Raw genomic sequence first — 10,522 nt, 5'->3', positions numbered from 1 at the left:
TATGAATATTGAAGTGGTGGCATCTGAAGATGCTGAAATTTCTGATGTTATAAATGACTTGTTAGAGCCATCCACTAGAACTATAGCGTTGCAGAAATATATTTCTGTTGGAGAACAATTTTATCAAAGAGCCTATGATTTGGATGCAAAAGTGCACAAGTTTGAGCAAAACATACATAGGCCTTATTTTCATGTGAAGTCGCTTGATGACAATCAGCTGCATAATTGGCCTCAATACTTAGATCTAGTTGAGGTGGAAGGTGATTTTGACTGGGTATGTGACTGCTCTCGCAATAATTGAGGGGTTGAGATCCTCTCTCGTGTTACAAACATCTAACTACTTGGTTTTATGGATGATAGGCTGTGAAACTATATGAAAAATGCTTAATTTCTTGTGCTCATTACCCCGAGTTCTGGATGCATTATGTTAATTATGCGGAGTCTAAGGGAGGAAGGGAAATAGCAACTGATGCTTTGGAGAGAGCGACACATATCTTTTAGAAGGTATGAATAACTTATGATATTATATTGTACACTCTATAATCTTTATGGTAGTATATCTAATTTACATAGAAAAAGAAATAATACTAAGTGCTTGTTGAGCTAAACTCCAGAAGCAGAAACGTTTCATCCATTCCATTCCTTCATTAAAGCTGGTTGGTTGATCTTCTAAATTAAATCCTCTCTCTCTCCTTCAAAGTTAAATCACCTGACTTGATCCTCCAAACATGTCTCCTTCCTCACAAGTCACAAGCTATTTCCCTCCAAATTAATTCTCCTTAGTAGCACCTCACAAGAGCCATTTTTTCAACCATGGACAGGCTGAAGTAAACACCATCATGGACTGATTAGATCAAGAAACATTATGTTTGGGATGTTCTTGATTTCTTGTTGATAACCTTTGAAGTTTGTGGGCTGATATTGATGAATTCTGCCAAATATATCAGAAAGGAGAGAAAAGTATTGGACTTTATTGAAGGAGAACACAGAGATATGTTTTACTTATTTCAGATGAGAGATATGTATGATTTCATAATTCATTGAGGCTTTTCTTCTTTCATGTTCATTTTATCCCCCTTCCGTACTTTCTAAGATCTCAAGCTACTTTGCTTTATCATTGTTGATTGATTTGTGTTTAATAGGAGAGAGAGGATAGACAGGTGGAGCTTGGTAATGGTCAATTGGAAGTAGTGGGGGTACGACATGATGACCATGGGCAAAGCATTGGTCCTAGTGATAAGGTGGCAGTGGCAATGTGGTGATGGCTTTGAATTTTGTTACCTGTGTTGGATGGATTTTGAAACCTTAGGTGAAGGAGGGGTAACATTTTGAGGGATTTCATCAAGGTTTAGAATCACAAACAAGAAGTTTGAGCCAAATACTTTTTGATGGAATCCAATCAATCCATGGTTCCATTTCATTTCCAAACCCCTGAATACAGCAACCGACTTCTAGAAGGGAGCATGTCCTGAAGTTTAGTTAGTAAGATGGAATCCCACTTTTAAAGTAGATATCAATAGAGAATTTTACATACAACTGGATTGTCATTTGTGTAGGAATTTCCCCCCTCAATCAGAGTAGATTACTCAAGTAGTCAATGCCGTTGTACATGGGCAAATAGGGAATTTTAAAAAGTTTTCTTTATTTATCTTGGGATCTGAACTATGTTCTGGAATTTAGATGACTTAAATAATGGGATGAAGGGAATACATTTCAATGCGAACTAAGTTTGGATTGTCCAAGAAGAGAAGGTCTAACATTTAGGATGATTGCGCTAATTGCTTTGCAAGTCAAAAGCAGATGTATAAGTTCTTATCAAGTTTAGGTCAATTAATATTAAGTTACTTGGACTTGGGTGCTAATACTGGACATAAGTATGCGTTTAGTTGTCATCCTTTTCCATTGCATGAAAAATATCCTTACTTTGTCCAACCATTATAAGTGAAATGAAAAGTCCAAGTGGCATAGAATTATACTAGTTCAATTTAATGAATAAATAAAAAGTTAAGGAGGTTAATAAAGAAGAGTGGCATATCGAGATCAATATGTGATCACTTACGTAAGGCCTGTGATCAACTTGGCCAGTTTTCCAACAAACTTTTACGATATTGAAAAAGAAACATTGGGTGTCAATTTATGAAGTTCAACTCCATTGATTTCAGACAATAATAGAATGAATAATGAGAGAGAAAGAGTTTAGGTGTGTGTTTATTTCAGTAGAATCATTATTACAATGATTGAGGTAGCTAATGTGGCTATATATACAGCAAGTAGTTAGAAGGTTATTAGAAGCATAACAACTTGTAACTAACTACAACAAACTAAGAAGCTGATGTGGCTTATAGAAGAATCCACATCAGCAATACACTGATTAGTCTCCAATACCCCCCCTCAAGTTGGAATGTATAGAAGAAGACATTCCTAACTTGTTAAGAAGAATTTGAAACTGCTTAGAAGGTAAAATTTTAGTAAAGACATCAGCTAGTTGCTGTTGTGTAGGAAGGTAGGTAAGTTGAAGAAGACCTTCAAGAACCTTTTCTCGAGTGAAGTGACAATCTATTTCTATGTGCTTGGTTCTTTCATGAAATACAGGATTCCTAGCAATGTGGAGAGCTGATTGATTGTCACAGTGAAGCATGACAGGCCTTAAACCAGTAATGCCAAGTTCTTCTAGTAACCTGACCATCCAAGTCACTTCTGAGGCAGCTGCAGTCATAGCCCTATATTCAGCCTCAGAAGATGACTTTGAAACAGTGCTTTGCTTTTTAGATTTCCAAGTGATAGGAGAGCCACCAAGTAACAGTATATAGCCTGTGATTGATTTTCTGGAGTCTGGACATGAAGCCCAGTCAGAATCTGAAAAAGCTTGAAGGCAGATATCATCATTAGCTTTCAATAAGATGCCTTGTCCTGCTGTAGAAGATACATAGCTCAAGGTATGTTGTAAAGCAGATAGATGAGAAGATCTGGGAGATTGCATAAACTGACTGAGGCCTTGAACTGCATAGGCCAAGTCAGGTCTTGTGGTTATGAGGAAGTTAAGCTTGCCTACTAAAGATCTGTAGATGGCTGGATTAGATAGTAGTTCACCTTCATCAAGATGAAGTTTCAGATTCAAAGGTAGAGGAGTGTAGGCTTTCTTGGTGATATCAAAAGGACAATAAGAGAGTAACTCTTTGGTAAACTTGCCCTGACTGAGAAGTATACCTTCTGAAGTATAACCAACTTCAATGCCAAGAAAGTAATTGAGTTTTCCCAGATCCTTGATGCTGAAAGCATTGTGTAGGTGGATTTTTAGAGCTTCAATGTCAGCAAGATTAGTGCCAGTGACTATAATGTCATCAACATAGACAGCTGCAATACAAATATGTTCATTGTGTTTCTTAATGAACAAGCTGTGGTCATGATGAGATTTAATGAACCCTTGACCATGTAATGAGTGAGCTAATTTCTCATGCCACTGGCGAGAAGCCTGCTTGAGGCCATACAAAGACTTTGTAAGTCTGCAAACCAGGTTGTCAGGGTTAGCCATGCCTTCTGGAACCTTCATAAAGACTTCTTCTTTTAAGTCTCCATGTAAGAAGGCATTATTCACATCTAATTGGAATAATGGCCAATTCTTACATGCTGCAACAGCAATAAGACACCTAACTGTGCCCATTTTAACTACAGGGCTAAACGTCTCTTCACAATCAAGCCCATACTTTTGGTTAAACCCTTTTGCCACCAATCTGGCCTTGCATCTTTCTAGCTCACCATTGGCTTTGAGCTTGACTTTGTAGACCCATTTAGAGCCTATAGCTCTCTTGCCTTTGGGAAGAGGAACCAACTCCCAAGTATTATTAGTTTTCAAGGCTAATAGCTCAGCATTCATAGCTTCTACCCATAGAGGATCAGTGGATGCTTCAGTGTAGTTATGAGGTTCAGTAAGTTCACATGATTTGGAGATAAGAGCTTTGTAAGTGTTAGGAAAGTGAGAATAAGAGACAAGGTTACACCAGTGAGGTTGATAGGTAGAAGAGGAAGCAGAATTACATTTGTAGTCTTGGAGATAAGAAGGTGTTTTGTGGTGTCTAGTAGACCTGCGAAGTAGAGTAGGTTGCAAGGAGGCAGATTCAGAGAGGTCAAGTAAGGTGGAAGGTGAGGTTAGAGGAGGAGAAGCTGGTGTAGGTGGGTGATGAGAAATATCAGCAACCACATCAGCAATAGGGGAAGAAGTAGGTAAGTGAGAAACATCATGAGAAGGGAAGATGCTAGAGGGAGAAGAAAAATCAAGAGAGTCAGAAGCTGATTCATGAAAAAGAGGAGCAGAACAAGATGGCAAGTATATGGCATTAGTATAATTAGAAGAAGGATGAGAATGTTTATAGAACAGGTGATATGGAAAATGTCTTTCATGGAAATACACATCTCTAGTGACAGCAAGTTTATTACTATCAAGATCTAGAACTTTATAGCCTTTTTGAGAATCTGAGTAACCTAAGAAGACACATGGCTTGGCTCTATCATTGAACTAGGATCTTTTGTGTTTATGAGTGGAAACATAGCAAAGATAGCCAAAAGTTTTTAAGTGAGATAGTGAAGGATTCACACCATACAATCTGAGGTAACGACTATCATGATTAATAGCTTTGAGGGGCATTCTATTGATAAGGTAAGCAGCACACAGAACACAATAGCCCCATAATCTATCAGGAACTCTAGATTGAATGTAGAGAGCCCTTGCTGTCTCAAGAAGATGCGTGTGTTTTCTCTCTACAACCCCATTTTGCTGGGGGTATGACTACAACTTGTCTGAATAAGAATCCCAAGTTCATCATATAATAGTTTCATGTCTCCTTCACATAATTCTCCAGCATTATCAGATCTAACACACTTGACTGTTACATGAAATTGAGTTTGAACCATCTGGAGAAAAGTCTTCATAATATGCACAGAATCAGATTTAAGTTTGAGAAAATGAATCCAAGTGAATCTACTGAAATCATCCACTATAGTGAGAAACTGATTACATCCAGTAGGAGTATTTACAGAGTGTGGGCCCCATATATCAACATGTAACAACTCAAAAGGTTTAGTAGTCTTTATTGTACTTGTAGGAAAAGATACTCTAGTTTGTTTAGACTTTGGACAGACTTGACAAATTGTGTCTAAACATGACTTAGGATCACAAGAAAAAGGAAGTAATTTGAATTGACTGAATGGCAAGTGTCCTAACCTAAGATGCCACAATTTTGCATCTTCAACAGCAGTTAGACAAGTTTTATTAGAGACATCAGCAATAACAACACTTGGACAAACCTTCTTGTCTTGGACATTGTATAAACCAGCCTTCAGCTTACCAAGAAGAGTCAACTTCCCTTGCTGAGAAATAAAGCATTCATCATGAGTAAAATGTACTTCACAAGGCTTGTCTTGGCATAATTTGTGAACTGATATGAGGTTGAATTTGAATTGTGGGACATATAGTACATTATGAAGTATAATGTCAGGAGTCAGCTTCACAGAACCAATATGTGTTACTGGAACTTTAGCTCCATTAGGAATAGTAATAAAATTATCAGGTTCATGTATGATATTATAGTCAGAGAAATTTGTGAGGTCAGAGCAAATGTGGTCAGTTGCACCACTATCAAGTAGCCAGTTGTATTCAGAGCAAGAAAGTAAACAGAAGTTGTTACCTGCCACCATAGCTTGAGTGGAGGAACTGGTGCTTGGTTGTGCTGCCTTGAGCATGCTCATAAGCTGATTGTATTGATCCATGGACAAGTGTGGTCCAGCAGCATCCTCATTAGTATCCATGATCATTTCTTCATTAGATGACAAGGCTGCCACCTTTTTATCCTTGAAGCCTTTAAAGTTGGCTGGATAGCCATGAACTCTAAAGCATCTGTCAATGCTATGACCTGGAATCTCACAATGTGTACAGTAGTATTTGGAGCCTGGTTTATCATTCTTGGATCCACCTGAGCCTTTAGTGTAGCTGGTTTTCTTGAAATTGTTACTATATTTCACATTGTTGCTGGAAGATTTAGTGTTGTTATTAGGAAATTTTCTTTTATCTGTCATAAAGGCCATAGAATCAGAGTGAGATTCAGTGTGAGAAGAACTTGCAACAGTAAGCTCTTTGTGCTGTTCCTCCTGAGCAAACATCCTGTAAACTTCAGTGACCTTAGGTAGTTTCTGCATCATTAACATATTACCTCTGATGGTTGCATACTGATCAGATAATTTCATCATGAACTGTATAACCATCTTTTGTTTATGCCTCTCATAGAGTCTCTTGGTTAGATTACAAGAGCATTTATTACATGTGCAATAAGGTAGAGGATATGCCTCATCAATTGCATCCCAGACTGACTTTATTTCAGTGAAAAATTCAGACACAGATTGAGATACACCTTGATGAATATCAGCTAGTTTTTGTTCTAAGGTGTATATCTGAGCCAGAGATGTAAAGCCAAATCTCTCCTCAAGATCCATCCATATCTCTCTAGCAGATCTCTTAAACATGACACTTCCAGCTAGATTTTCATTAAGATTGAATAAAATCCAAGAACAAACAAGGTCGTTACACCTAGACCATGCTTTAAATTCATCAGAAGTTTCATCATCAGGTGGTTTATGAGTTCCATCAACAAAACCAGATTTGTTCTTAGCTGATAGAGTTAATAGAATAGCTCGTTTCCAGCTAGTGTATCCTTCACCATTGAATTTGAAAGATACTAATTGTGCAGAATTAGCATCCGATGGATGAATGTAATATATGCTATTAGGATTCTGATTTAAAGGTAATTGAGGCATGATTGAAAGAAAGTAGTTCAAGAATCAAATGAATGAGAACAATAGGAAGAATAAGAGACAGATGAAGGATTTTAACAAACAGCACCTTAATTGAGAAATCAACAAGAAATAACAAGAGAATTCATAAATTAAAAGTATAATTCCAGAATTTCAGATGAATCACACCTTAATTGAGAAATTTCAGATGAATAAAAACCTTCGGAACTTCAAAGTAATCAAGCGTGATGCAGCATTGATGATAATTTCTCAAGAATTTTCAGCGAAAATGTCCTAGAATACGTGGTTTAGCTCTGATACCATGTCAATTTATGAAGTTCAACTCCATTGATTTCAGAGAATAACAGAATAAATAATGAGAGAGAAAGAGTTTAGGTGTGTGTTTATTTCAGTAGAATTATTATTACAATGATTGAGGTAGCTAATGTGGCTATATATACAACAAGTAGTTAAAAGGTTGTTAGAAGCATAACAACTTGTAACTAACTACAACAAACTGAGAAGCTGATGTGGCTTATAGAAGAATCCACATCAGCAATACACTGATTAGTCTCCAATATTGGGGAAAATGTTTTGATGGGTCAAAATCAACACCTTTATAATGTGATACACTGATACATTATTGTGTCAGGTGAAATAGCAACAAACATATTAAACAGCATAAGGAAAGTAAAAACACTTCTACTTTCTAGTCTTGCTGTAGAACAGGTAAAGCGGGATGAACTATAGTCAAGTGGGGTTCAGGTAGGCAAAAACACGAGGCTTCAAAACGGAAAACTGGCAAAATCAGATAGTATTTTCTGAATTGCTTGTTCCCTGTGAGGCATACCCTATAATCATTTGCAAAATTATTAACCAGATCCAACTCCAAGACTTGGTGTTGACTCCTTCAGAAAGCCACAACCTACCTAATTAAAGATTAAAAATTTCCATTGCTTTTCAAAGCTGGAAAACACTCTTAGAGGCCAGAAATTCAGCGCCAAATCTGTAAGACACTTTTTGGGCTAAATTTCAATAAATGCGAAAGGTTAGATAAAAGTAAAAGAATAAAAAATCCCTTTAGTTAGGGCATTATCCTATGACCCCCGCCCCAAACTAACAAAGTAACTAAAATCACCTCTAAATCTTTCTTTGTATCCAAATGACCACCTCATATCCAGCGTTTGTTACTAGGCTGTCATGTACGGGTTTGTAATGTGAATAAAGACCACTCAAGGGATGAAAATTTTGAATAAAGGTCTAACTTCACTTGAGGATGGTATTTACTCTATTTTTCAATTATATTGTTTCTTCCTGTGTCTCTCAAGCTTGATTTTCTGGATTTAAAGGGGTAAAACTAGGTATCTGCATCTCCACAAGAAATTATGAGTTTGAGAGCTTCAATAATATTCTTGAAGTATTATTACTTATCAAAATCATCATAATAATAAACTCTTGAAGTATTATTACTTACCAAAATCATCATAATAATAAACTCTTGAAGTAGTGGTGGCGATAAGGAGGAGGTAAATGATTTATCAAAGATGAAAACAGTAAGGAGAAAAAGAGGAAGGAGGTAAGTGTCCATGCTAACAAAAGTTTTTTAAAGGTAAATGAAAAGATCCTTTTTAAGGTAACAAAAGAATGAAAAAGAGAATAGAGAACATATTTCATTCAATGGCCACAATTAAGGTCCAAAAAGACTTTGAGACTTTTTCTAAAAGTTGAAAATTGATGCGAGTATTTCTTCATTCCTTAGTAGAAAAGGACTTCTTCTAACAATCTTGTAACTTGACCAGTTGTAAAGAAAATATAAATCTACTTCATTTTTGTGATATTGATTATTATCTTTTTTTTCTTTTCAAAATTATTCATCATTAAAATGATACGACATCTGCAGATAGAAATCAAAACTAACGGATAAATATCAAATTGGATCAAATACTATGACAAAATCACGTTGCTAAGATCGTACATTTTTCCGAACCCTCTCTCATTGGTGTTTGATACAACCTTCCACAATCGAATCTATTGATCTATTATAGTTTTGAAGTAGCACTTGATCTAATTCAAAATATTGCAGACAGAGAACTGATTATTATCTTTATCACGTGAGTGCGATTTCGTCATATGCGTTGTGCTGATTGCCGTTTTTGGAAGCAATGCATGTTACCCAATCTTTTTGATGTAAACATATCTATTATTAGTTTTATATAACATAGAACTTTAGAAGTCATTGTTGATCAAGTTAAACGAAGTACCTCAGGGGTATACAATTTCAATCTTACAAGTTTTATTTTTTGTTTTCTTTCTAATGAAGTGCTGCTGTGTGTAAGGTTTTCTTATTAGGAGCTAAGCATTGAAAGATCTTGCTTTGCTACTTTTTAATTTCTTATATTCTGTCACATTTACTCTAGGAAGACTTGCACAGGAATAACCTCTCAACCATAGCATCGAAACCTGGATTTTTAAAATAAGATTCTCCACCTAGGTAATCTCAATGTAGATAAGTAGGCAACAAAAAGGACATCAGAGCCTTAGTTTCAAAAGGAACTTCCATATAGACAGGTGTGACCATGTGAAACATATATAGTGTGTGCCCTTCCGCCAAATTAGTGGATCGGCATGGAACTATTTAATTTCTGGTTTACCTGTGAAATTATGTTGGATTCCACCTGTTGTATTTTTCCTCTTCTGTGATTTCAGTTTAAATGCATTAGCAAGTATAAATTTTACTGGGGACTCTGTTTATACAATTAGATGAAGTTTGATGCTTTCTTTCTGATAGAGATACAAAGTATATACTCTTTGCGTTGATCCTAGTTGATATTGCTTCTATAGGATAATTTAACTGGAATTCTTTTACATTATTACAAAGTTCACGGCTTTACTGAATTTGTGGACTGCAGAATGTGCCTGAGATTCATCTTTTCAATGCTTGGTTTGAGGAGAAAATAGGTGATGTTGATGGTGCACAGGCAGCATTTCTGCAGTGTGACCATGAATTTGAATCTTACTCCATTGACACAATCAGGAGGAAGGCCAATATGGAAAGGCACATGGTATGCAGATGTCTAATATTTGCCAGGTTGTCAAAATTATCTCGAGTTTAGGGAAAATAGTGCCTGTATATTAATGACTGAATTGTCAGGGAAACTATGCCACATCATCCAGTATATACAAGGAAGCAATTGAGTTGGCTGCAGACAAGAGCCCAGAGACACTTCCAATGTTGTATGTGCATTTTGCACGTCTTCAATACATGGTAGGTAATTCTTCATTCCATCATTTCTTCATCTTAGATATTTTTCTGTTCTTTTTTGTGATGAAAAATCTACCTCCTCTGTTCCAGGAGCATAAACATAAAATTTTTCTTCTGTATGTCACATGGTAAAAAAATGCAATACTTGATGTGATTATGTGTATTTTAGCAGCAGGAACCAGGAGATGAGGTGACGCACCTGGTTCTAGTAGGCAGCACATTAATGAGTTTGTTTCTTTTTGAAGGTCAAATTTGTATGTGTTGTCTTTTAAAAGTTCGAAATGAATGTGAAGGATATGATGATTCAAAGTAAGAAACTTTAAGGAAGTGAAAAGTAGAAATTAAGATCAATGTTCACATTCAATGTAAGAAAACTAATCCAACCTTAACACTGAGTTGCAGTTCAAGAAGTTTCAAGGCATCGAGACTAGCAAAAGTCTAAAGTAAACTATGAAGTAAATGATAAGAGACAATAATCTA

The 10,522-nt window shown here is 36.2% G+C and overlaps 1 long non-coding RNA gene across 1 annotated transcript; it reads left to right on the top strand.

Moving 5' to 3' along the window:
* Nucleotides 1–6: 6 nt before the first annotated feature.
* LOC130589649 (uncharacterized) lies at nt 7–10,485 on the top strand. The gene is made up of 4 exons (XR_008967229.1): nt 7–274; nt 361–504; nt 9,690–9,842; nt 9,932–10,485. It is a non-coding gene; the product is annotated as an uncharacterized LOC130589649 (long non-coding RNA).
* The last annotated feature ends 37 nt before the right edge of the window (nt 10,486–10,522 follow it).

Source organism: Beta vulgaris, chromosome 8, assembly GCF_026745355.1.
Source record: "Beta vulgaris subsp. vulgaris cultivar EL10 chromosome 8, EL10.2, whole genome shotgun sequence".
NCBI lineage: Eukaryota > Viridiplantae > Streptophyta > Magnoliopsida > Caryophyllales > Amaranthaceae > Beta > Beta vulgaris.
Note: the sequence above shows the minus strand (reverse complement) of the source record. Positions and strands in the feature narration are given on the sequence as shown.